The sequence below is a fragment of the Macaca thibetana genome, chromosome 2 (genome assembly GCF_024542745.1).
Source record: "Macaca thibetana thibetana isolate TM-01 chromosome 2, ASM2454274v1, whole genome shotgun sequence".
Lineage (NCBI taxonomy): Eukaryota > Metazoa > Chordata > Mammalia > Primates > Cercopithecidae > Macaca > Macaca thibetana.
Window position 1 is genome coordinate 94,122,372 of NC_065579.1, and position 26,162 is coordinate 94,148,533.

The 26,162-nt window shown below is 38.1% G+C and overlaps 2 protein-coding genes across 5 annotated transcripts in view; both read left to right on the top strand.

Moving 5' to 3' along the window:
• Positions 1-26,162, top strand: part of MYRIP (myosin VIIA and Rab interacting protein) — a 418,438-nt gene that overhangs the window by 111,114 nt on the left and 281,162 nt on the right. The gene's annotated exons all lie outside the window — the stretch shown is intronic.
• RPL14 (ribosomal protein L14) overlaps positions 1-26,162 on the top strand; it is a 575,215-nt gene that overhangs the window by 77,742 nt on the left and 471,311 nt on the right. Inside the window, exon 1 of one of the 3 annotated variants that reach the window (XM_050780453.1) lies at positions 1,094-1,097. The exons of the other annotated variants lie outside the window; for them this stretch is intronic. The gene's annotated coding sequence lies outside the window, so the exon portion shown is untranslated. Of the gene's footprint in view, positions 1-1,093; positions 1,098-26,162 lie in introns of those variants that run through there. 3 annotated transcript variants of the gene reach the window in all.

The following is a 26,162-nucleotide window of genomic DNA, read 5'->3' on the forward strand; positions in this document are numbered from 1 at the left end:
ACATTTTTATATCTGTTTAGCAAATTCAAATGTTTTTTTATGGTTTGGCTTTTCCTAAGGGAAAGTATATTGTCTTATCAGATGTCTTATTAGATGGTTCTCTACAAGCAGAAAGAAATGCTAGTGTTTGTTTTACAACCGATGTTTAGTTGTTTAGACCTTAGATGTTCCTCTTTATTTTGTATATTCACTAACATACTGACTTGTGGCTAGAGAAGATTCTTAGCTGCCAAGACATTTTGTTTTTCATTTGAATTAGAGTCTCAGATGTCTTTTATTTAGGGAGGGTTTTTTTCATACATTTTCTGTTTCCCTGCATACCTTCTGCAGGAACTATACAGTGACTTTTGCTTTTTTTTCTGACTAAGGAAACAAAGCATTTCTATATAGAGAATGGATCAGTGGGCAAATGAAGAGTGAATTTCTGAGAAAACAATAGTTTCTGCTTTGATAGCTTAAATACACAGGGGAAGCTTTTTCAATATGAAGTGGAAGCTTTGCAGCTACTGAGGATGTTTTTTCTCTCCTGGAGAAACATTTCTGTCTTAAAGGTGGTTCCAAAGCAGTGTGCATCCTAGCCCCATAGTGAGGGAGAGTCTCCCTCCTGGGCTGGTTCTTCATGAGTCACAAGGGCTAGTTCTCCTACACCAGCCCCTTCACTTTGAAGGCATTTCTGCTCTACTGTGTCATTAGAGGGTTCGGTATTGTTCATGTGCTCAAAAGATCACTGGACATAGAGATGATTCTGGTCAACTGTTGCCGTTTTGGGGAATGACAAAGGATCCCTCTGGCAGTAAAACTCTACTTGAATTTTATGCCTCCCCTTTAGCTGTGGGAAGCCTGTCACTAAAATTAACATTATCAGACCTTAGTTTCCTCTGTGAAGTGGAGAGAATATTCAAGAATAAATGATGGTCCAGTCTCCAGTTCCCAGCGCAAGCGACACAGAAGACAGGTGATTTCTGTATTATCAACTGAGGTACTGGGTTCATCTCACTGGGGAGTGCTGGACAATCGGTGCTGGTCAGCGGTTGCAGCCCGACCAGCAAAAGCTGAAGCAGGGCGAGGCATCGCCTCACCTGGGAAGCGAAAGGGGGAAGGGAATCCCTTTTCCTAACCAGGGGAACAGAGACACACAACACCTGGAAAATCGGGTAACTCCCACCCCAATACTGCGCTTTAAGCAAACGGGCAAACCAGGAAATTATATCCCACACCTGGCCGGGAGGGTCCCACGCCCACGGAGCCTTCCTCATTGCTAGCACAGCAGTCTGCCATCTAACTGCAAGGCGGCAGCCAGGCGGGGGGAGGGGCGCCCGCCATTGCTGAGGCTTAAGTAGGTAAACAAAGCCCTGGGAAGCTCGAACTGGGTGGAGCTCACAGCACCTCAGGGAGGCCTGCCGTCTCTGTAGACTCCACCTCTGGGGACAGGGCACAGGTAAACAAAAAGAACAACAACAAAAAAACAAAACAAAACAAAACAAACAAAAAGCAGCAGAAACCGCTGCAGACGCAAGCAACTCTGTCTGACAGCTTTGAAGACAGCAGTGGATCTCCCAACACGGAGGTTGAGATGTGAGAACAGACAGACTGCCTGCTCAAGCGGGTCTCTGACCCCTGAGTAGCCTAACTGGGAGACATCCTCCACTAGGGGCAGACCGACACCCCACACCTCACACGGTGGAGTACACCCCTGAGAGGAAGCTTCCAAAGCAAGAATCAGACAGGTACACTCGCGTTTCAGCAGTATTCTATCTTCTGCATCCTCTGCTGCTGACACCCAGGCAAACAGGATCTGGAGTGGACCTCAGGCAATCTCCAACAGACCTACAGCTGAGGGTCCTGACTGTTAGAAGGAAAACTAACAAACAGGAAGGACACCCACACCAAAACCCCATTAGTACGCCACCATCATCAAAGACCAGAGGCAGATAACACCACAAAGATGGGGAAAAAGCAGGGCAGAAAAGCTGGAAATTCAAAAAATAAGAGTGCATCTCCCCCTCCAAAGGAACGCAGCTCATCGCCAGCAATGGATCAAAGCTGGACGGAGAATGACTTTGACGAGATGAGAGAAGAAGGCTTCAGTCCATCAAACTTCTCAGAGCTAAAGGAGGAATTATCTACCCAGCGCAAAGAAACTAAAAATCTTGAAAAAAAGAGTGGAAGAATTGATAAACAGAATAATTAATGCAGAGAAGGCCATAAACGAACGGACAGAGATGAAAACCATGACACGAGAAATACGTGAAAAATGCACAAGCTTCAGTAACCAACTCAGTTGGAAGAAAGAGTATCAGTGATTGAGGATCAAATGAATGACATGAAGTGAGAAGATAAATCTAAAGAAAAAAGAAGAAAAAGAAATGAACAAAGCCTGCAAGAAGTATGGGATTATGTAAAAAGACCACATCTATGTCTGATTGGGGTGCCTGAAAGTGAGGGGGAAAATGGAACCAAGTTGGAAAACACTCTTCAGGATATCATCCAGGAGAACTTCCCCAACCTAGTAGGGCAGGCCAACATTCAAATTCAGGAAATACAGAGAACGCCACAAAGATACTCCTCGAGAAGAGCAACTCCAAGACACATAATTGCCAGATTCACCAAAGTTGAAATGAAGGAAAAAATCTTAAGGGCAGCCAGAGAGAAAGGTCGGGTTACCCACAAAGGGAAGCCCATCAGACTAACAGCAGATCTCTCGGCAGAAACTCTCCAAGCAAGAAGAGAGTGGGGGCCAATATTCAACATTCTTAAAGAAAAGAATTTTAAACCCAGAATTTCATATCCAGCCAAACTAAGTTTCATAAGTGAAGGAGAAATAAAATCCTTTACAGACAAGCAAATGCTTAGAGATTTTGTCACCACCAGGCCTGCCTTACAAGAGACCCTGAAGGAAGCACTAAACATGGAAAGGAACAACCGGTACCAGCCATTGCAAAAACATGCCAAAATGTAAAGACCATTGAGGCTAGGAAGAAACTGCATCAACTAACGAGCAAAATAACCAGTTAATATCATAATGGCATGATCAAGTTCACACATAACAATCTTAACCTTAAATGTAAATGGACTAAATGGTCCAATTAAAAGACACAGACTGGCAAACTGGATAAAGAGTCAAGACCCATCAGTCTGCTGTATTCAGGAGACCCATCTCACATGCAGAGACATACATAGGTTCAAAATAAAGGGATGGAGGAAGATCTACCAAGCAAATGGAGAACAAAAAAAGCAGGGGTTGCAATCCTAGTCTCTGATAAAACAGACTTTAAACCATCAAAGATCAAAAGAGACAAAGAAGGCCATTACATAATGGTAAAGGGATCAATTCAACAGGAAGAGCTAACTATCCTAAATATATATGCACCCAATACAGGAGCACCCAGATTCAGAAAGCAAGTCCTTAGAGACTTACAAAGAGACTTAGACTCCCATACAATAATAATGGGAGACTTCAACACTCCACTGTCAACATTAGACAGATCAACAAGACAGAAAGTTAACAAGGATATCCAGGAATTGAACTCATCTCTGCAGCAAGCAGACCTAATAGACATCTATAGAACTCTCCACCCCAAATCAACAGAATATACATTCTTCTCAGCACCACATCGTACTTACTCCAAAATCGACCACGTAATTGGAAGTAAAGCACTCCTCAGCAAATGTACAAGAACAGAAATTATAACAAACTGTCTCTCAGACCCCAGTGCAATCAAACTAGAACTCAGGACTAAGAAACTCAATCGAAACTGCTCAACTACATGGAAACTGAACAACCTGCTCCTGAATGACTACTGGGTACATAACGAAATGAAGGCAGAAATAAAGATATTCTTTGAAACCAATGAGAACAAAGATACAACATACCAGAATCTCTGGGACACATTTAAAGCAGTGTGTAGAGGGAAATTTATAGCACTAAATGCCCACAAGAGAAAGCAGGAAAGACCTAAAATTGACACTCTAACATTGCAATTAAAAGAACTAGAGAAGCAAGAGCAAACACATTCAAAAGCTAGCAGAAGGCAAGAAATAACTAAGATCAGAGCAGAACTGAAGGTGAAAAAATCAATGAATCCAGGAGTTGGTTTTTTGAAAAGATCAAGAAAATAGATAGACCGCTAACAAGACTAATAAAGAAGAAAAGAGAGAAGAATCAAATAGACGCAATAAAAAATGATCAAGGGGATATCACCACCGACCCCACAGAAATACAAACTACCATCAGAGAATACTATAAACACCTCTACGCAAATGAACTAGAAAATGTAGAAGAAATGGATAATTTCCTGGACACCTACACTCTCCCAAGACTAAACCAGGAAGAAGTTGAATCCCTGAATAGACCAATAGCAGCCTCTGAAATTGAGGCAATAATTAATAGCCTACCAACCAAAAAAAGTCCAGGACCAGATGGATTCACAGCTGAATTCTACCAGAGGTACAAGGAGGAGTTGGTACCATTCCTTCTGAAACTATTCCAATCAATAGAAAAAGAGGGAATCCTCCCTAACTCATTTTATGAGGCCAACATCATCCTGATACCAAAGCCTGGCAGAGACACAACAAAAAAAGAGAATTTTAGACCAATATCCCTGATGAACATCGATGCAAAAAACCTCAATAAAATACTGGCAAACCGGATTCAGCAGCACATCAAAAAGCTTATCCACCATGATCAAGTGGGCTTCATCCCTGGGATGCAAGGCTGGTTCAACATTCACAAATCAATAAACATAATCCAGCATATAAACAGAACCAAAGACAAAAACCACATGATTATCTCAATAGATGCAGAAAAGGCTTTTGACAAAATTCAACAGCCCTTCATGCTAAAAACACTCAATAAATTCGGTATTGATGGAACGTACCTCAAAATAATAAGAGCTATTTATGACAAACCCACAGCCAATATCATACTGAATGGGCAAAAACTGGAAGTATTCCCTTTGAAAACTGGCACAAGACAGGGATGCCCTCTCTCACCACTCCTATTCAACCTAGTGTTGGAAGTTCTGGCTAGGGCAATCAGGCAAGAGAAAGAAATCAAGGGTATTCAGTTAGGAAAAGAAGAAGTCAAATTGTCCCTGTTTGCAGATGACATGATTGTATATTTAGGAAACCCCATCATCTCAGCCCAAAATCGCCTTAAACTGATAAGCAACTTCAGCAAAGTCTCAGGATACAAAATTAATGTGCAAAAATCACAAGCATTCGTATACACCAGTAACAGACAAACAGAGAGCCAAATCATGAATGAACTTCCATTCACAATTGCTTCAAAGAGAATAAAATACCTAGGAATCCAACTTACAAGGGATGTAAAGGACCTCTTCAAGGAGAACTACAAACCACTGCTCAGTGAAATCGAAGAGGACACAAACAAATGGAAGAACATACCATGCTCATGGATAGGAAGAATCAATATCGTGAAAATGGCCATACTGCCCAAGGTAATTTATAGATTCAATGCCATCCCCATCAAGCTACCAATGAGTTTCTTCACAGAATTGGAAAAAACTGCTTTAAAGTTCATATGGAACCAAAAAAGAGCCCGCATCTCCAAGACAATCCTAAGTCAAAAGAATAAAGCTGGAGGGATCACGCTACCTGACTTCAAACTATACTACAAGGCTACAGTAACCAAAACAGCATGGTACTGGTACCAAAACGGAGATATAGACCAATGGAACAGAACAGAGTCCTCAGAAATAATACCACACATCTACAGCCATCTTATATTTGATAAACCTGAGAAAAACAAGAAATGGGGAAAAGATTCCCTATTTAATAAATGGTGCTGGGAAAATTGGCTAGCCATAAGTAGAAAGCTGAAACTGGATCCTTTCCTTACTCCTTATACGAAAATTAATTCAAGATGGATTAGAGACTTAAATGTTAGACCTAATACTATAAAAATCCTAGAAGAAAACCTAGGTAATACCATTCAGGACATAGGCATGGGCAAAGACTTCATGTCTAAAACACCAAAAGCAACAGCAACAAAAGCCAAAATTGACAAATGGGATCTAATTAAACTAAAGAGCTTCTGCACAGCAAAAGAAACTACCATTAGAGTGAACAGGCAACCTACAGAATGGGAGAAAAATTTTGCAATCTACTCATCTGACAAAGGGCTAATATCCAGAACCTACAAAGAACTCAAACAAATTTACAAGAAGAAAACAACCCCATCAAAAAGTGGGCAAAGGATATGAATAGACATTTCTCAAAAGAGGACATTCATACAGCCAACAGACACATGAAAAAATGCTCATCATCACTCGCCATCAGAGAAATGCAAATCAAAACCACAATGAGATACCATCTCACACCAGTTAGAATGGCAATCATTAAAAAGTCAGGAAACAACAGGTGCTGGAGAGGATGTGGAGAAATAGGAACACTTTTACACTGTTGGTGGGATTGTAAACTAGTTCAACCATTATGGAAAACAGTACGACGATTCCTCAAGGATCTAGAACTAGAAGTACCGTATGACCCAGCCATCCCATTACTGGGGATATACCCAAAGGATTATAAATCATGCTGGTATAAAGATACATGCACACGTATGTTTATTGCAGCACTATTCACAATAGCAAAGACTTGGAATCAACCCAAATGTCCATCAGTGACAGACTGGATTAAGAAAATGTGGCACATATACAACATGGAATACAATGCAGCCATCAAAAAGGATGAGTTTGTGTCCTTTGTAGGGACACGGATGCAGCTGGAAACCATCATTCTCATCAAACTATCGCAAGAACAGAAAACCAAACGCTGCATGTTCTCACTCATAGGTGGGAACTGAACAATGAGATCACTTGGACTCGGGAAGGGGAACATCACACACCAGGGCCTATCACGGGGAGGGGGGAGCGGGGAGGGATTGCATTGGGAGTTATACCTGATGTAAATGACGAGTTGATGGGTGCTGATGAGTTGATGGGTGCAGCACACCAACGTGACACAAGTATACATATGTAACAAACCACGTTATGCACATGTACCCTAGAACTTAAAGTATAATTTAAAAAAATAAAAAATAAAAAAAAATAAATAAAAGAATAAATGATGGAATTTTGGGGCTAAAGTGGAATTTAGAAATCAATCTTGAATTTAGGTAAAAATAACCTGCTCATTTTCTAAATGTAGATTCTTAGTCCCCAGGAATTAAGCATGTTGCAAAAATCAACCAGCAAGTGAGCACTGGCGAACTCTTCCTGTTTCCGCAATTGTGACAGTAGGCCTTTTGCTAAGTTGTTGTCTTCCAGTTGTACATAGTAGACAGTTAAGTGACAAGAGCTCTACTCCACTCCCCTAACTGTTTTCAAGGGAATATTTAAACTCACTGTGTTGCCTAAGTACAAACAATCATCATTTAAACCATTTGTTTTTTGGAGGAGGGGGTTGAAACTTGAAAACTGAGAGATGAATTTGCAACCTGTGTTACAAAATTTGCACATATTCCAGTGGGAAATTATACCCTAACTCCAGGTACTTTGTAAAGATGTTGGCAGCTGGTTGGGTGGGGTGGCTCACCCCTGTAATCCCAGCACTTTGGGAGGCCGAGGTGGGTGGATCACTTAAGGTCAAGAGCTCAAGACCAGCCTGGCCAACATCGTGAAACCCTGTCTCTACTAAAAATACAAAAATTAGCCGGGTGTGGTGGCACATGCCTGTAGTCCCAGCTACTCAGGAGGCTGAGACAGGAGAATTGCTTGAACCTGGGAGGTGGAGGTTGCAGTGAGCCGAGATCGTGTCACTGCACTCCAGCCTGGGCTACAGAGCAAGACTCTGTCTCAAAGAAAATAATATATATATTGATAGCTGTCTGACTTCCCCTTCTGGGAAGATGGAATAGATGTACTTTTTTCCATTCTTCTCATTAAGCATAACTAAAAACCCTGGGGGCTCACCATATCTAAGACAAACATAAGAAGACTATGAACAGTGGACAGAAGAAGGCAGACTGTGTTCCCTGGGTACTGAGGAGTGGCATAGTGTTGAGTTCTCTTAGGTTTTTTTGTTTTGTTTTGTTTTGTTTTGTTTTCCTCATATATTTGAGTCTCGAAGGTGAAAAAGTTGGCAACCTGGAAATACCAATTGTCACAGATGAAAATGTTCCCATCTCCAAAACCAACAAAAGCCAAAGGACTAGGAAAAGGGCACCCAAACAAGACAGACAATTTTTACATGATAACTGCTCTACTCCATCCAAGCAATACAGAAAAAATCTGTGGCCTCCACCCCTACCTAGAAAAAGTTAAGCAAGAAGCTGAGACTTTTATCCTTAATGGCCAGTAATGAGCCCTTCACCTCTCTTGTGGTGTAAGTGGGGCCACTTGGAGAGCCAGACCAACAAGCACCTGCAAGAAACAAGGAAGCTCCCTCCCAGCCAGTGTAGTGTCAGAGGAGTCCTAGTGGAGAGTAAAAATATTCACCACTGCCCAGTAGCAATGAGGCCACCTCCACTGTAGAGTCAGCAGAGATCTTGTGGGGAGCTGGAATTTCCACCAGGCAGCGACAAGGAACTCCCTTCTCAGGTATCAACAGAGGTCAAATGCCTCTCTTTGGCAGCAATAAATCCAGAGTGTTGTCAGAGAGAGCCAGCTAACACAGAAGTTTAAATAAGATTCAGAGTCTCAGAACATAATACAATAATACACAAGTATCAATACAAATTTGCTCATCATACCAAGAACCTGGAACACCTCAAACTGAATGAAAAAGACAATCAATATATGCCAAGACTGAGAGGGCAGAGGTGATGGAATTATCAGGCAAATATTTTAAAGCAGCCATGATTAAAAAATATATTTCAATGAGCAATTTCAAACATACTAGAAACATAATAATAATAATAAACCCTTAACAAGGAAGTAAAAAGTCTCTGCAAAGAAATAAAGGGTATAAAGAAGAACCAAGTAGACATTTTAGATGTGACAAATGCAATAACTGAAGCTCAATAGCAGGACAGAAGGAAAAAAATCAGTGAGCTGGCAGATGAAACAATAGAAATTACCTAGTGTGAACAACAGAGAGAAAGTAGAGTGGACTGAAAGTGAATAGAGCCTCAGGAAGCTATGGGACTATAATACAGGATCTAAATTTATATTGTTAAAGTTACAGAAGGAAAGGAGAAAGAGAGTTGAAAAAGTACTTGAAGAAATAATGGCTGAAAACTCCCCAAATTTGACAATAGACACAAACAAACAAAAACCTCAGTGAATACCGAATAGGATAAACCCAAAGAAATCCACACCAAGACGCATCCTAACTAAAGTCTTGAAAACAAAGGAAAATGATACTATACCTGCAGAGGGAAAACAATAAGAATGACAGATTTCTCAACAGAAATTATACAGGTGAGAACAAAAAATAGCATTTTTTTTTAGGTGCTGAAAGGGAAAAACTGTCAACTCAGAATCCTATGTTTTGTGAAAATATTCTCTAGGAATGAAGGAGAAATCAAGACATTCTCATATGAAGGAAAATTAAGAATCTGTTGCCAGGAGACCTTTGCTAAAGGAAGTGATAATAGAAGAAATCTTAGAACATCAAAAAGGAAGAAAGAACATGGCAAGCAAAAATATTGATAAATACAACAGGCTTTCTTTATCCTTTTCTAAATATATTTTTAAAATTATGTTTCACAGTTGAAGCAAAAATTATAATACGTTTGATGTTTTAAATGCATGTAGAAGAAATATTTAAGACAACTGTATTGTGAATGGGATAAAGGAAGGTAAGTTTACTATACTTCACTTGAACTGGTAAAATGATTATACCAGTAGAGTGTGATAAATGTTATGACTGTAAAATGTCATACCTAACAGCCACTAGAAAAAGCTATACAAAGAGATATATTCTAAAACACTCTACATAAATCAAAATGAAATTCTAAAAAATGTTCAAGTAATCTACAGGAAAGTAGGACCAGTAATCTATAGGAAGTAAACACAGAAATAAAAAATAGTAAAAAATTTCATATTTAAGCCCTAACACATCAATGACATTAAATGTAAATGGCCTAAATACACCAATTGAAGATACAAATTAGCAAAGTGGATTAAAAAACATATGCTAGTCATATGCTATTTACAAGAAACTCACCTCAAATATAATGATACAGATAGGTTGAAAGTAAAAGTATAGAACTATATATATCATGTGAAAATTAATTTTAAAAATAAGGATTAGCTATATGAATATCAGATAAGCTAGATTTCAGAGCAAAGAAAATCACCATAATCGGAGAGAGGCATTACATAATGATAAACAGGTCGATCAACAAAGAAGGCATAGTGATTCTAAATGTGTATGCAGCAAACAACAGAGCTTGAAAATATGTAAATTTTAAATTGGTAAAACTAACACTGAAAACAGAGAAGCCAACAATTAGAGATGGAGACTTCAACAACCTCTCCCAACAACCAATAGAACAACTAGGAAGATAATCAACGATGATGTTGAAAAAATCATCACCACAGTCAAACAACAAGATTTAATGGACATTTATAGAACACTTCGCCCAACAACAGCAGAACTCAAATGGCAACAGAATATATATTGAGACCATATTCTGGGCTATATAACAAACCTTAACAAATTTAAAAGTTGTGAAATTAAAGAGTGTGTTCTCTACAATGTAATCAAACTAGAAATCAATTAAAAGAAAAATAAACAAAAAAATCTACAAACACGCTGAAACTAAATAGCACACTTCTAAATAATCCAGACGTCAAGGAGGAAGTCTGAAAGGAAATAAAAATTCATTGAACTGAATTAAAATGAAAATACAGTATTTCAAAATTTATGGGAAACTGCTAAAGTAGTAAATAGAAGAAAATTTATAGTACTAAATGCATACATTGGAAAAGAGGAATAGTCTCAGACCAATAATCTAAGTTCCCACCATAAGAACTCAGAAAAAAAGCAAAATAAACCCAAAGCAAGCAGAAGGAAGGAAATAATAAGGATCAGAACTGAAATCAATTAGGTTGTAAACAGAAAAACAATAAAAATAAATGAAACAAAGTCTGGTTCCTCAAAATGATTTAGAAAATGAATCTTCAGAACTTAAAGTATAATAAAAAGAAAAAAAAAAGAAAATGAATCTTCAGCAAGACTGACAAGGGAAAGAAAAAAGAAAACACAAATTGTCAGTATCACCAAAGACACAGACAATATCAATATAGACCTTGTCTGCATCAAAAGAATAATAAAGTGAATACGATGAATATTTCTTTTTTCATTATTTCAACTTTTTTATTTTAGATTCAGAGGGTACATGTGCAGATTTGTTATGTGGGTATATTGTGTGATACTGAGTTTGGGGTAGAAATGATCCCATCACCCAGGTAGTGAGCATAGTACTCAATAGGGAATTTTCCTGCCATTGCTCCCTCCTCCTTTTCTCCAATACTCCCCAGTGTCTATTGCTCCCATCTTTATGTCCATGTATACCCAGTGCTTAGCTCCTACTTATAAGTGAGAACATGTGGTATTTGATTTTCTGTTCCTGTGTTAATTCACTTAGGATAATGCCCTCTAGCTGTGTCCATGTTGCTGCAACAGACATAATATCATTCTTTTCAATGGCTGTGTAGTATTCAATGATGTATATGTACCACGTTTTCTTGATTCACTTCACCATTGATGGGTGCCTAGGTTGATTCCATGTCCTTGCTATTGTGAATAGTGCTGTAATGAACATATGAGTGCATGTGTCTTTTTTGCAGAACAATTCATTTTCCTTAGGGTATGTACCCAGTAATGGGATGGCTGGGTTGAATGGCAGTTCCGTTTTCAGTTCTTTGATAAATCTCCAAACTATTTTCCACAGTGACTGAACTAATTTACATTCTCACCAATAGTGTATAAGTGATCTCTTTACTCCACAACCTCACCAACACCTGTTATTTTCTGTCTTTTTAATAATAGCCATTCTGATTGATGTGAGATGGTATCTCATAGTGGTTTGATTTGTACTTCTCTGATGGTGAGTAACATTGAGGATTTTTTTTATATGCTTGTTGGTTGCTTGTATGTCTTCTTTTGAAAAGTGTCTATTCATGTCCTTTGCCCACCTTTTGATGGGGTTATTTGTTTTATGCTTGTTGAATTGTTTAAGATTCTGGATATTACACCTTTGTCAGATGCATAGTTTACAAATATTTTCTCCCATTCTGTGGGTTGGTTGTTTACTCTGTTGATGGTTTCTTTTGCTGTACAAAAACTCTTTAGTTTAATTAGGTTCTACTTGTCAATTTTTGTTTTTGTTGCAATTGCTTTTGAGGACTTAGTCATAAATTTCTTGCCAAGGTCGATGTCCAGAATGGTGTTTCCCAGGTTTTCTTCTAGGACTTTCATAGTTTGAGGTCTTACATTTAAATATTTAATCCATCTTGAGTTAATTTTTATATATGGTTAAAGGTAGGGATCCAGTTTCGTTCTTCTGCATATGGCCAGGCAGCTATTCCAGCAACATGTATTAAATAGGGAGTCCTGTCCTCATTGCTTATTTTTGCCAACTTTATCAGAGATCAGATGGTTTTAGGTGTGAGGCTGTATGTCTGAGTTTTCTATTCTGTTCTGTTGGTCTTATGTGTCTGTTTTTGTACCAGCACCATGCTGTTTTGGTTATTGTTGCCTAGCTGTATAGTTCAAAATTGGGTAATGTGATGCCTTTGTTCTTTTTGCTTAGGAACACTTTGGCTATTTGGGCTCTTTTTGGTTCCATAATAATTTTATAATACTTTTTTCTAATTCTGTTAAAACTGATGTTGGTAGTTTGATAGGAGTAGTGTTGAGTCTGTAGATTGCTTTCAGCAGTATGGCCATTTTAACAATGTTAATTCTTCCAGTCTATGAACATGGAATGTTGTTTCATTTGTTTATGTTATCTGTAGTTTCTTTCAGCAGGGTTGTGTAGTTCTCCTTGAGATATCTTTCACCTCCTTGGTTGGAAATAATCCTAGGTGTGTGTTTGTGTGTCTCTATTGTAAATGTGATTGCTTTCTTGATTTGGCTCCCAGCTTTAACAATATTGGTGTGCAGAAATGCTACTGATTTTTGTGCATTGATTTTGTATCCTGAAACTTTACTGAAATTATTTATCAGGTCTAGGATCCTTTTGGCAGATATTTTAGGATTTTTTACATATAGAATCATTGTGAGTGAAGAAAGATAATTTGGCTTTGTCTTTTCCTATGTGGATACCTTGTATTTCTTTCTCTTGCCTGATTGCTCTGGCTAGGGCTTCTAGTACTATGTTGAATAGGACTGATGAGAGAATGGGCATCGTTGCTTGTTCCTATTCTTAAGGGGAATGCATCCAGCTTTTTTCTCTTCAGTATGATGTTGACTGTGTTGGATAAATTCCTGGAAATGCACAACCTCCCAAAATGGAATCAGGGAAGAAATTGAAACTCTGAACAGAGCAATATCAAGTTCCAAAATTGAATCAATCATAAAATCCTACCAACCAAAAAAATCCCTGAAACAGATGAATTCACAGTCAAATTCTACCAGACATACAGAGAAGAGCTGGTACCATACTGAAACTATTCCAAAAAACCAAGGAGGAGGAACTTCTCCCTAACTCATTCTACAAAGTCAGAATCACCCTGATATCAAAACCTGGCAAAGACACAGCAAAAAAAGAAAACTACAGGCCAGTCTCCCTGATGTACATAGATGTGAACATCCTCAACAGAATACTATTAAACCCAGCAGCGCATCAAAAATTTAATTTACCACAATCATGTAGGCTTTACTTATGGAATGCACGGTTGATTCAACATACATAAATCAATAAATGTGATTCACCACATAAACAGAATTAAAAACAAAAACCATATGATCATCTCAATAGACGTAGAGAAAGCATTCGATAAAATCCAACATCTCTTTATGAGAAAAACCCTCAACAAATTAGGCATTGAAGGCACATACCTAAAAATAATAAGACCTGTATATACATATAAATTTGACAACTTAGATAAATTTAGATAATTTCAGTTTCTTGAAAGTATAAGGTACCATAGCTCACTCAATATAAAATAGATCATTTAAATAGCCTTATAACTATTAAAGAAATTGAAAAATTAGCCACTGTCCCCAAAAATAAATCTCCAGATCCAGTGGCTTCACTGGAAAATTCTAACAAATGGATAAAGAAGAATTAAAACCAATTTACATAATCCTGCAGAAAATTTAGGAGGAGGGACTATTTCTCAATTTATTTGATAAAGCTAGTATTACCCTGATGCCAAAGAAACAAAGACAGTACAAAAAAAGATGAAGGGAGAAAATTACAAACCAACATGTCTCCTGAGTATAGATGCAAAAATCTTGTACAAAATATTAACAAAATCTAGCAATATATAAAAAGAGTTATACACTATGTGCAAGTGAGGTTTATTTCAGGGATGCAAAGCTGGTTCAGTTTTAAAAAAACAATCAATGTAATTCACCTTATTGAAAGAGTAAAAAAGAAAAATTACATAATCATATCAACCAATGAAGAAAAAGCATTTGACAAAATTCAACATACGTTCCTAATAAAAATTATCAAAAAAATAAGAATAGAGGTAACTTCCTCAACTTGACAAAGAGCATGTACAAAAAACCTATAGCTACCACTATACTTATTGGTGGAGGACTGAATGCTTCCCCCTCAAGATCAGGAACATGCCAAGGATGTCACTTTCTCCACTCTTAATCTGCTTGATACTAGAAGTTCTAGATTATGCAATAGATGAGAAAAGGAAATAAAATGCATATAGTTTGGAAAGTGCAATGCAAACTACTCTTATTTGCAGAACTACTCTTATTTGCAGAAGTCATGATAGTCTACATGGAAAATCCCAAGGAATCACTAGAAAACCTCCAGAATTAAAAGCAAATTTAGTTTTAGATCCAAGATAAACCTACAAAAATTAATTTGTGTGTGTGTGTGTGTGTGTGTGTGTGTGTACACTAGAAACAAACATGGACACGTATGGATCCTGTGATAAATTGTATCAAGTTAAAATATATGGACACACGGATACTGTGATAAATTGTGTCAAATTAAAATATGATATTGCTTAGAGTCACTCAAAAACAAATGAAATATTTAGATGTAAATCTGGCAAAACAGATACCAGACTTATAAGATCTAAATAAATGGAGAAACATACAGTGTTCATGGATTGGAAGACTCAATATATGAAAGATCTCAATTCTACCCAAATTGATATGTAAAATATAATGCAATTCCTATCAAAATCCTAGCAAGAAATCTTAGATATCAACAAGATTGTTCTAAAATTTTTAGCAAGATGTAAAGGAATTAGATAGCTAAAACAATTTTGAAAAAGAATAAAGTGCAACAAATTTTGAAAAAGAATAAAGTGCAAAGAATAAAGTGTACTGGGTCTAGTACATTTCAAGACATTGTATATCTACAGTAATCACAACTGTGGTATTGGCCGAGTGATGGATACATAAATCAATGGAACATAATAGAATCCAGAAATAGGCCCATACAAATATTCCAAAATATATTTTCAATTGAACTATAATTTACATAGCACAAAAGTCACCCTTTTAAAGTGTAAAATTCAGTGGTTTTTAGTATATTCACAAGGTTGTGCAACTATCACCTCTGTCTAATTTTAGAGAAGTTTCATCGCTTCAAAAAGAAGCCCCATTCTCTCAACCTCTAGCAATCACTAATAAACTTTTTTCCCCTATGGATTTGACTATTCTGGACACTTTATGTGTCCAGATGGAATCATGCAATGTGTTGCCTTTTGTGTTGAGCTTTTTCAACTTGGCATGTTTTCAAGGTTCATCCATGTTAAGCGTGTATCAGTATTTCATCCACTTTTATGGAAGAATAATATTTTCATGTTTTTGTTTGTTTACCCATTCATCAGTTGATTACTTGAGTTGTTTCCACTTTGGCTATTATAAATAATGCTGTTGTGAACATTCATTAACAAGTTTTTGTGCAGAAATATGTTTCACCTCTCTTGGGTATATACCTAAGAGTGGAATTGCTAGTTTATGTAGTACTTCTGTTTAACCTTTTGAGAAATTGCCGAACTGTTTTCTAAAAAGGCTGTATCATTTTACATTCCCACCAGCAATGTATGAGGGTTCCAGTTTCTTCACATCCTCATCAATACTCATTATTACCTGTCTTTTTTAGCATAGCCATCCTAGCCATCCACAAATATCATTGTGGTTTTGATTTTTATTTTCTTGATGGTTAATGATGTTGAACATCTTTCCACAGGCTTATTGGCCATTTGTGTATCTTCTTTAGAGAAATGTCTATTCAAATCCTCTACCCATTTTTATTTGGGTTACTTATCTTTTTACTACTAAGTTGTAAGCATTCCTTATATATTATGAATATAGTTCACTTACTATATATGTGATTTGTGAATATTTTCTCCCATTCTCTGGATCGTGTTTTTACTTTATTAATAATATCCTTTGAAGCAGAAAAATATTTAATTTTAATTTATCTATTTTTGTCTGGTTGCTTATACTTGAGTTATCATTTCTAAGAAACCATTGCCTAATCCAAGGTTGTAAAGATTTACACCTATATTTTCCTCTAGGAATTTGATACATTTATCTCTTAAATTGAAGTCTTTGGTGAATTTTGATTTAATTGTTGTATATGAAGTAAAATAGGACTCCAACTTCATTCTTTTGCATGTGGATGTCCAGTTGTCTCAGCACCATTTATTGAAAAGACTACTGTTTCCTCATTTAATTGTCTTGGTATCCTTGTCTGTAACCAATTTGCCATAAACTTAATGGCTTATTTCTGGATTTCATTCCATTACATTGAGCTATGTTTATCCTAAGGCAGTACAAGAATGTTTTGGTTATTCTAACTTTGTAGTAAGTTTTGAAATTGTGATGTGGGGTCCTCTAGCTTAGTTTTCATCTTTTAAGATTATTTTGGCCATTCTTGCCTTTGTATTTCCTTATGAATTTTAGGATAAGCTTATACATTTATGCAAAAATCATTAACAAAAGAACAAAAACAGCTGGAATTTTGATGGGGATCGTATTGAATCTGTAGATCAGTTTGGAGAGTACTGCCATTTTATTATTGACTAATAAGTCATTTAATCCACAAACATGGGATATCTTTCCATTTATCTGCATCTTTAGTTTATTTCAATAATGTTTGTAGTTTTCCATGTACAAATCTTGTAATTTTTTGTTAAATTTATACTCAAGTATTTTTTTCTTTCAATGATATTGTAAATAGAATTTTTAAAGTTTCCATTTTGGATTGTTCACTGTTAGTATATATAAAGACAATTGTTTTTTATATTGATCTTTTACTGCAAACTTCCTGAATTCATTTATTCTAATAATTTTTTATGGACTCCTTAGGATTTTCAGTATACTAGATCATGTCATCTTTGCATAGAGAGTTTTACTTCTTCTCTTAATTCCTTTTTTTCCTTCTTCTTGCCTGTCTAGAATCTCCAGTACAATACTGAATAGAAATGATGAGAGATCCTTGTATTGTTTTTGATCTTAGGGGGAAAGCATTCAGTCTTTATTCATGAACTGTGATTTTAACAGTGAGTTTTTCATATATAACTTCTATCAGGTTGAGAAAGTTCCTTTGTAGTCTTAGTTTGTGCTTTTATTATGAAAGGGTGTTGGATTTTGTCAAATAATTTTTCTGCATTTATTAACATGACTACATGGTTTTTCTTTAGTCCATTAATATAGTGTACAATTCAGATAGACTTTTAGATGTTATACCAATTTTGCATTCGTGGAATAAATCCTAACTGGTTATGGTATTTGATCATTTTTATATGTTGCTGTATTTGATTTTCTAATATTCTGTTGAGGATTTTTGCATCTATACTCATAAGGAATATTGGTCTGTACTTTTCTTGTGATATCTTTATCTGGTTTTGGTATCAGGTTACTGCTGCCCCATAGAATTAGTTATAACTTATGTCCCTGAGTTGCATAGTCCTGTAATATTTACTAGGTTGTGTTTCATAGCCTTTATTCTGTTTATGGCCCCATGCTGGTCCTCATTAGCCCTCCATTGAAAGCCAGGCATTCCAGAAGAATGTGTCACAAGATAGGATTGTGGTTTCTAGCCCTGGAATAACCATTCCAAAACTCTTGTCTTACCTGCTGATGGAGAGAGCAGTAGGATACTGTATAAGGAGGCTTGCACCAATGTTTAAAGAGCCATCATAGAAAAGGACAAGAGTTTGGAAGATGCCTCCAAAATGGAAACTGGTCACTCTATCAGTCAGTCCTGTACCCACAAAATGAGTCTTTTTTTTTTTTTGAAATGGAGTCTCACTCTGTCACCCAGGCTGGAGTGCAGTGGTGCGATCTCGGCTCACTACAAGCTCCGCCTCCCAGGTTCACGCCATTCTTCTGCCTCAACCTCCCGAGTAGCTGGGACTACAGGTGCCTGCCGCCATGCCTGGCTAAATTTTTGTTTTTGTTTTTGTTTTAGTACAGACAGGGTTTCACTGTGTTAGCCAGGATGGTCTCGATCTCCTGACCTCATGATCTGCCCGCCTAGGCCTCCCAACACAAAATGAGTCTTATCTCTCCCTTTCAGTGTTCATTGACCTGGTCTGTGCTGAGCCAGAAGTGGTCAGAGAGATCCATCGTCAAGAATTTTGAGAGTTCATTCAGTCTTACCTGCACTCTTGTAGCCTAATAGCATTGAGGCTGCTCTCCACCTTTAGGGTATATGTCTTAGACCTTGGTAGTGCCTAGTGTCAGAGGCCAGGAGCCTCACTTCTCAGAGATGTGCTTAAACTTTTCTTGGAGCACTGGCACACCCTCTGAATTAGATATTTTAAAGTAATCATAATTTTCATATAATGTTTAAAGTTATATTTGCATTAAGTATTGTTAATTCTAATAATGAGTAAGCCAGAATTTAAATGAGAACAGAATACATAGCATTTCTAGGACTGCTCTAGAATAAGGTCCTCTGACAATCTAGACGAATTTAGATGCAGCAAAATGGGCAAAAGTCTCATGCATTCTGATCTTTCTGATTTCTTTTTTTTTTTTTTTTTTTTTGAGACGGAGTCTCGCGCTGTCGCCCAGGCTGGAGTACAGTGGCGTGATCTCGGCTCACTGTAAGCTCCGCCTCCCAGGTTCACACCATTCTCCTATTCTCCTGCCTCAGCCTCCTGAGTAGCTGGGACTACAGGCGCCCGCCACCGCGCCCTGCTAATTTTTTGTATTTTTAGTAGAGACGGGGTTTCACCGTGGTCTCGATCTCCTGACCTCGTGATCCGCCCACCTCGGCCTCCCAAAGTGCTGGGATTACAGGCGTGAGCCACCGCACCCGGCCTCCTGATTTCTTATTTATTAACCCATCATTGCAAAGTTTGTAGCTAAGCATTAAGAACCTTTTCGTGCAGGGATTGGCAAGATATATACTCATGGGCCAAATCTGGACCACCACCTGTTTTTGTAAATAAACATTTATTGGAACACAGCCGCTCCACTTCTTTATGTTTTATCTATGGCTGCTTCAGTGCTACAAAAGCAGAGTTGAGTAGTTATGATAGAGACTGGCCCAAAAAGCCAAAATATTTACTATCTGGAATTTTACAGAAAATGTTTGCCAACATCTGTTTTAGAATCACAAAATCACTCAAAATATTTCTTTGCTAAATCACATTTCAAAAGTTGCCCTGTAGGTTTATGCTTTCATATGTCCTTGTCACTGGAAAATTCCTCATCACATGGTTATGTTCTGCATTTCACTGTCTAAAACTTTGAGGAGAAACTCTGAGAAGAAGCCACCCAATTCCGAATCTCATTCTATAGCAAAAGCTGTTATATAAAACTCCCATATGTCTTTACCTTTATGAATTTTAAAATGACATCTCATAAACTTGACCTTCAAGAAATATATTCAAGGTTTCAGGCAAGAAAATACCAAACTTTGCAAAATATTATTTAACTTGTTTTAAGATTAGGGAAACGGATAAGATATACTATTTTGAGAACTGCTGTGTACCAGGCATTGTGCTAGAGACTTTACAGTCATTTATTGTTGTTCTCCTTTTATATCATTTATATATTTTATAGATAAAGAAACTGAGGTTCAAGATTAAATGACTTGCCCAAAGTTACACCACTGGGTCTGTCTGGTTCTCAAAAGTAGGCTTCTTTTATTACCTCAGTTGTTCTTAAAGGAAGGCTCCTAGAAAACAACATTAGCACTGCCTGGAACTTGTTAGAAATGTGAATTCTCATGCTTTAGACCTGTTGAATCAGAAACTCTGGAGGTGGCATTCTGCAATGTGTGCTTGAGTGAGGCCTCCATAAAAGTCTGAGAAAACCTGGATTATACCATCCTATCATGCACCAGCTAATGTTGTGGTATGACAGTATTTAGTTCCTTTGTCTTCTCTGGGGAATTTTGGATGCAGTTCAACCAACATAACTTGATGCTGTGCCCATGTACTGATTCCTTGCTGCGCCTAAAAGTACAGGCTGTGGTGTTTCAGGACATCAGTACTGTCTGCAAGCCTGGAGCTAAGGAGGGCAGAAGAAGCAGATGTGATAGGCTTTGTTTTTCATGTCTACTCTCAGGACCTTTTTCTTTAAGGAGGACCCAAGATCACACTTGAGATATGGGCTTCAGAAAGCAAGATGAACAAATGCCATCCCCAGGTGACAGAGACGAGTCTGGGACCCAGGCTGGGAGCTGGAGGAGAACCCAAACCAGCATGCTATGCAAGCAGAATCTTGGCAAAACAGGAAAGAGCAACCAGCTCAGGAAAGGAGAAGAACAAGGTCCAAAGGGAACAAATAAGGGTTACCTTCCTTTTTTAGTTTTGCATGCCTTAGTATGCTGGGCTTCAGGATCTGATGAGAAACTTTAGGATGTGCACAATCTGGCTTTGGAGTCCAGCTGGGGAAGAAACAGACAGCAGCAGTGACTGAGTTATTCTTTCTAAAAATTAATGTTCTCATAGATGAGAAATGCTATCAGTATAGAGCGAGGCATCCTGACAGGAATTGAGGGTGACAGGAAAGGTTAGAATAATCTGTTTTTCAAGTGTGTTTGAAGGCTTCATCTCTTAGACTGTGGACAGATATAATTTGAAGGCAGATGGGAAGTGGACAGAGCAGATGGAAACTGCTTCCCCTCTAGCCCCACACTTTGTTTCCCTCTCGCTGATCCTATGTCTTCCTCCCATGACCTGGTGACAAATTGTTTCATTCTGTTGCCTTACATGTCAGTGACAGCTTCTCTGTCTTCACTGGAGTTGCTTTCTCAGGAATTAGCTCATATAAGAGTCCTGGGGCTGATCTGCCCCTGGCATTCAGCTTCTTCCCTGGAAACCACATACCTTGAGTTCAGGTGATGACTTTTTTGCCTCGGTGTAAACATGGACTGCACTATTGGTTTAAAATTCTTTACATGTACATCTACAGGGTTCAGGGATGGGGTAGATAAAGATAAAGTGAAAGTTGTGGGACTGGAAAGTCTCAGGTGTGGGTGTGTTCAGGTGGGGAGGGTGACTGTCAGTTTTGAAGGTCATGGAAACACTGGGGCACAAGGCAGGGGTTCTGTAAATCACGATAGTTGGTGCTCAAGGAACAATAGAATTGAAGAGTCAAGTATATTCATGAACTGGGTGGGTTATCGAAAGACAGATCAGCAATTACAAAGTCAGGAACCCTATAGCTTCAAGGAGAAGTGGATCAGGAAGTAAGGGCCATCGTTCTACAGGAAGCAACAGGGAAGCTAGAGGTCTGGCATTCCAACTGAGGACCTTGGCTCATGTTTCCATATGGGAATTTCTTCCCATCATTACTTTGGAAATTTGCACACTCCCCCAAATCCTAAATCCCAAGAAAAATCAGTAGAAACATCATGAAAATAAGGAAAAGTATTAAAACTTTTCTGTGAGCAATATGCTTTACAGTCAATGTAGAAATGTTACTGGTTTAAAGGAAATCACCAATGTGAAGGACAAGCAGAAACAGGAAATGCTGATGCATGGAGTTGAAGGTGAAGGTCAACATTTCTAGCACTCAGGACAGGAGCACTTGGGAGAGAAATGGCCACTATTGCCATGTTATAAGTATGTGTTTCTAGCCTCCTTTGCTGCTAACATGAGTCATTTGTGCAAAAATCTACAAATATAGGTATGATATACTTTATACAAATCTTATGAGTGATGTTTTGAAACATTAAAAATTTCAGAAACAAAATAAGTTCTTAATGTGGCAGTTTCAACACCTACATCTGTGTAATACTGTTAACCTTCCTAAGAGATTCAAATATTATGTTATTCAAATTCTATTGAATAATGTTCATCCCCATTTTCCTGTGTTTGAATATTCACTATAGGCTGAAGTTCTTTGTAAATACTACTAAACCAGTATTTGTTAAAGACATTTTTAGGTATCTGTAATAATGAGTGAAGAGTATACAGATTGTTGGAAGTGTTTAAGAAATTTATGATTTTTGGGATTTCCCAAGAATTCTCAGGAATTCTGATTTCTTTCTGAATCCTCAAGATTAATATTTGTGGAGAATCCGGAAACACTAGCCTTGGCTCTAGTCCCTTCAACAGAGGAGTCAGAACCATTGTGGGTTGTGCAGCCTCCACAGAGGAGTGATGGATTTATGTGGCTGGAAGAAACAGGAATGAGAGAAGAGACCATGAAGGCCAACTCCATGGCTTAGATGTGCACTCACAACTTGACAGCCCCAGTATCTCTAAGCAGCAAACAAGATGTGGTAGGGTGGACTTCCAGTTCTGGAATAATGATGTCTCTCTGAGAACATTTGCCTTGGCATGTGCTGAGTTGTACAGCCACATGAGCTGTGGTGAGACTCAGGGAGACACTGTCACAGAAAGAATCAGAAGGCAGAGCATGCAACTGCAGCATACAGAAATATGCTTACACTGTAATACGCGAAGACTCCCCAACACGGAGCTTGCAATTCTGGGTTCCTTCAACCTGGCAGATTCCTTCCAGGGCTCTAATTACTCTCCTGAGAACTTGTGACTTATATTTAATTTTAAAATGTATGTGTGTGTATCTCTGTTGCACTGAAGCCAAGTTGTCATTCTCCAGGTCCTTAAATGTGAAACTCATCTGTCTTTGTGGTCTGGCTTGGTTTAGTGTTTTATGGAACTTGGTTTAACTTAGTCTTCACATTAATTGTTATCCCCAATAACAGTTAATTATTTCCATTGAAACAAAGGTTCCATGAGGTAGGTCACTGATCCAAAGTCACCCAGCTTGGCAGTGACAGCAGGCGTCCATGCCCAGATCTGCCTACCCCCCATACACTTGGCCATCATGCTCCAACCCAGGGTAAATCATTTAGTGCTTCCAGTCCAGGTCTTTTGCTGGAAGGGCCTTCAAGTGACTATGGATGGCCCATCCCCTGCCTTCCTATAGTCAGGGTGTTGTAATCTCCCTACTAGAGATGAGCTGTCTGAGACATTAACATTATGCATGTGCCTCACACAAGGTCAAATAGTAAAATGTGAAAGAGAAAGCAGAGTCATAAGGTTTTTTTCCGTCAAACCATGTTGTTCTGTTTTTTGGCTTTTAACTTTCATCATTAAGAATGGATAGTTTAGCTTAAGGGATCAATAAATTTTGGACCAGGACATTCTGAACAACATCTCAGGCTGGGGAAAGCCTCTGGATATGGGTGCAGACACAGTCCTGCTCTTTACTCTGACCAGTCTCTATGATGTGGCCACCTGGTCCTTGTGTATTTGAGCCTGTCATCCATCAGAGAAACTGGAATTTGCCCAATAACATACAATGTGGCCTTTGTTTGGGCTTGGCCTTCATTTGTTGGCCCAAATAAGAAGGGAGCTTATGAAAGGGACTCAAAGAAGAGCTACAAAATGACCAGAGGCCCAAAAGATATAATTTAATAAGAAAAATAGAAACACTAATGACAGATTAACTGCTAAATTATGACTCCTGCTGACTTTAACTTTCATAACAATAGTGAACTTGTTTAGTGGCACTAAGAGCTTTTAGTTTCCTTGACTTCTAACCAGGGAAGAATTAACACTCCATTGATACATACCATATATGATAGGTATATGCTTTTGTGGAGGAAGGACAATTTAGAACTATAGTGAATTAAATTATAGGTAGAATTAAAAAGAGAGAGAAAGTAAAATTCAAATGAAAAGGAGGAGGAGAGAGAAGTAGGGATGAGAGTCCAGAGAAGCAGCTTTCAACCAGCTTTGGCTAAACTGTGATCTCCCAGGAGAAAGCAGGAAGCTTGGCATCTCCCATGAAACTAAAACTGAACATGCCTGTGTAACCAGCACACAGATCAAGAAGCGGGAGCTGTCTGAGTTTCATAAGCCACCCTGTGCTGGCTTTTAATCACTATTCACCAAGGATAATGCCAATCTTGAATTCTAGTGATGTAAATTAATTTTGCCTATTTTTGAACTTTATATAAATAGAATCATATGATATATCCTCTTTTGAGTCTAGTTTCCTTTGTTCAATCATGTTCAAAAGATTCACCCACATGTTGCATGTTGTACAGATTATTTTCTTTGCTCTATAGTATTCAATTTATTTATCTGTTCTACTGTCTGTGGGCATTTGGGTAGTTTCTAGTTTGGGTCTCTTATAGATACTTCTGCTGTAGGCATTCTATCTTCTTGTGACCCTATGGCTGCATTTCTGCTATGTATTTACCCAAAGATTGGATTGCTGAGTCACAGAGAATGCATGTATTAGGGCGGATATTGCCAAATAGTTTTCCTAAGCAGTTGTACCAGTTTACACTCCCACCAGTAGCATATGAGGGTTCTGAGTATTCCATATGCTCATGAAAACTTGGTATTATCTGTTTTGATTTTATCTTTCTATTTTTTTAAATATTTTAAAACTTTTTGTAGAGACGAGGTCTCACTGTGTTGCCCAGGCTAGTCTCAAACTCCTAGCCTCAAGAGATCCTCCTGCCTCAGACTCCCAGAGTGCTGGAATTATAGGCATGCTCCACCATGCCCGGCCCTTCTGTTTTCATTTTAGCCATTCTGGTGGTTAATAGATGCTAATATGAGATGCTAAGGCATGGATGAGAAAGCTAAGGCATGGAGAGTTGCCTAACATTCTCCATCTCACAAGTGGCAAAGCAGGAGTTTGAGCCCTCTTGGCCTGGCACCAGGGCAGTGCTCTTCCCACCTTGTTATCCTCCCTTCCTCATAGAAGATGCTTCATTTCCTGAGTGATGACCCACACCGTCCAGCCCTGGTGAGTCCTCTGTCCACCAGAGTGATGGTGCAGTCAGCCTTTGTGGGTCCTTGTGTTGAGCCAACTTTAGAATGTCATTTCTGGACCTTGGGAAACCACAGGCTGCCCCTAAATCTCACTTTGGCTTCAAATTTAAACTTTGCAATCCTGTTAATGAATTTCCTAATGAGCCACAAACTCAGCTCACTTTTGGTTTATGTCCTTGTCTTCTCCAGCCAGCCTCTAAGGAATTTTGACATGAAGCAGCTCTAGAAAGAGCAGCCAGTTCAAAGCAGAGCCTTTCAGCAGGAAAACAGCCAGAGTGGGCAACACTCTCGAGTGATCCGGCCCTTTCTGTAGCTCTTGAAAAGGCTGCACATGAAGACTATGTAGCTACATGGAAAAAAAAAAGCCATGTAGTTAAAAAAATAAAGCAGGACATAAAATATCATGATCACTGAAATTATATCTAGTAAAACACACGCATGTGCCTACCTGCATGTGTGTGTAAGTTAGAAAGCAAAAACAAAGGCCTAATAGTGATTGTCTTAGGTTGGTAGGATAGTGGGTGGAATTTGCAGAATTTTTGTATTTGCAGAATGTTTGTATTTGCAGAATTTTTGTGTTTGCAGAATTTTTGCAAAGTGTCCATTAGTTTTGTAAAGAAAAAAACCTAAATGTATAACTTCTAAAGAGATAATTTTTTCTTCATGTTTTTGCTGCCTATATCTAGAAAAATAACTTAGAATTGTAATTATTTTGAAGCTCTGGAATTATGTTCAAAAATTACAGAACCAAAATGTAAAGATTAATGGCAGGATAATCTGATGAAGTGAGTAGCAGCAGCCAATGTTCCAATGAGGAAG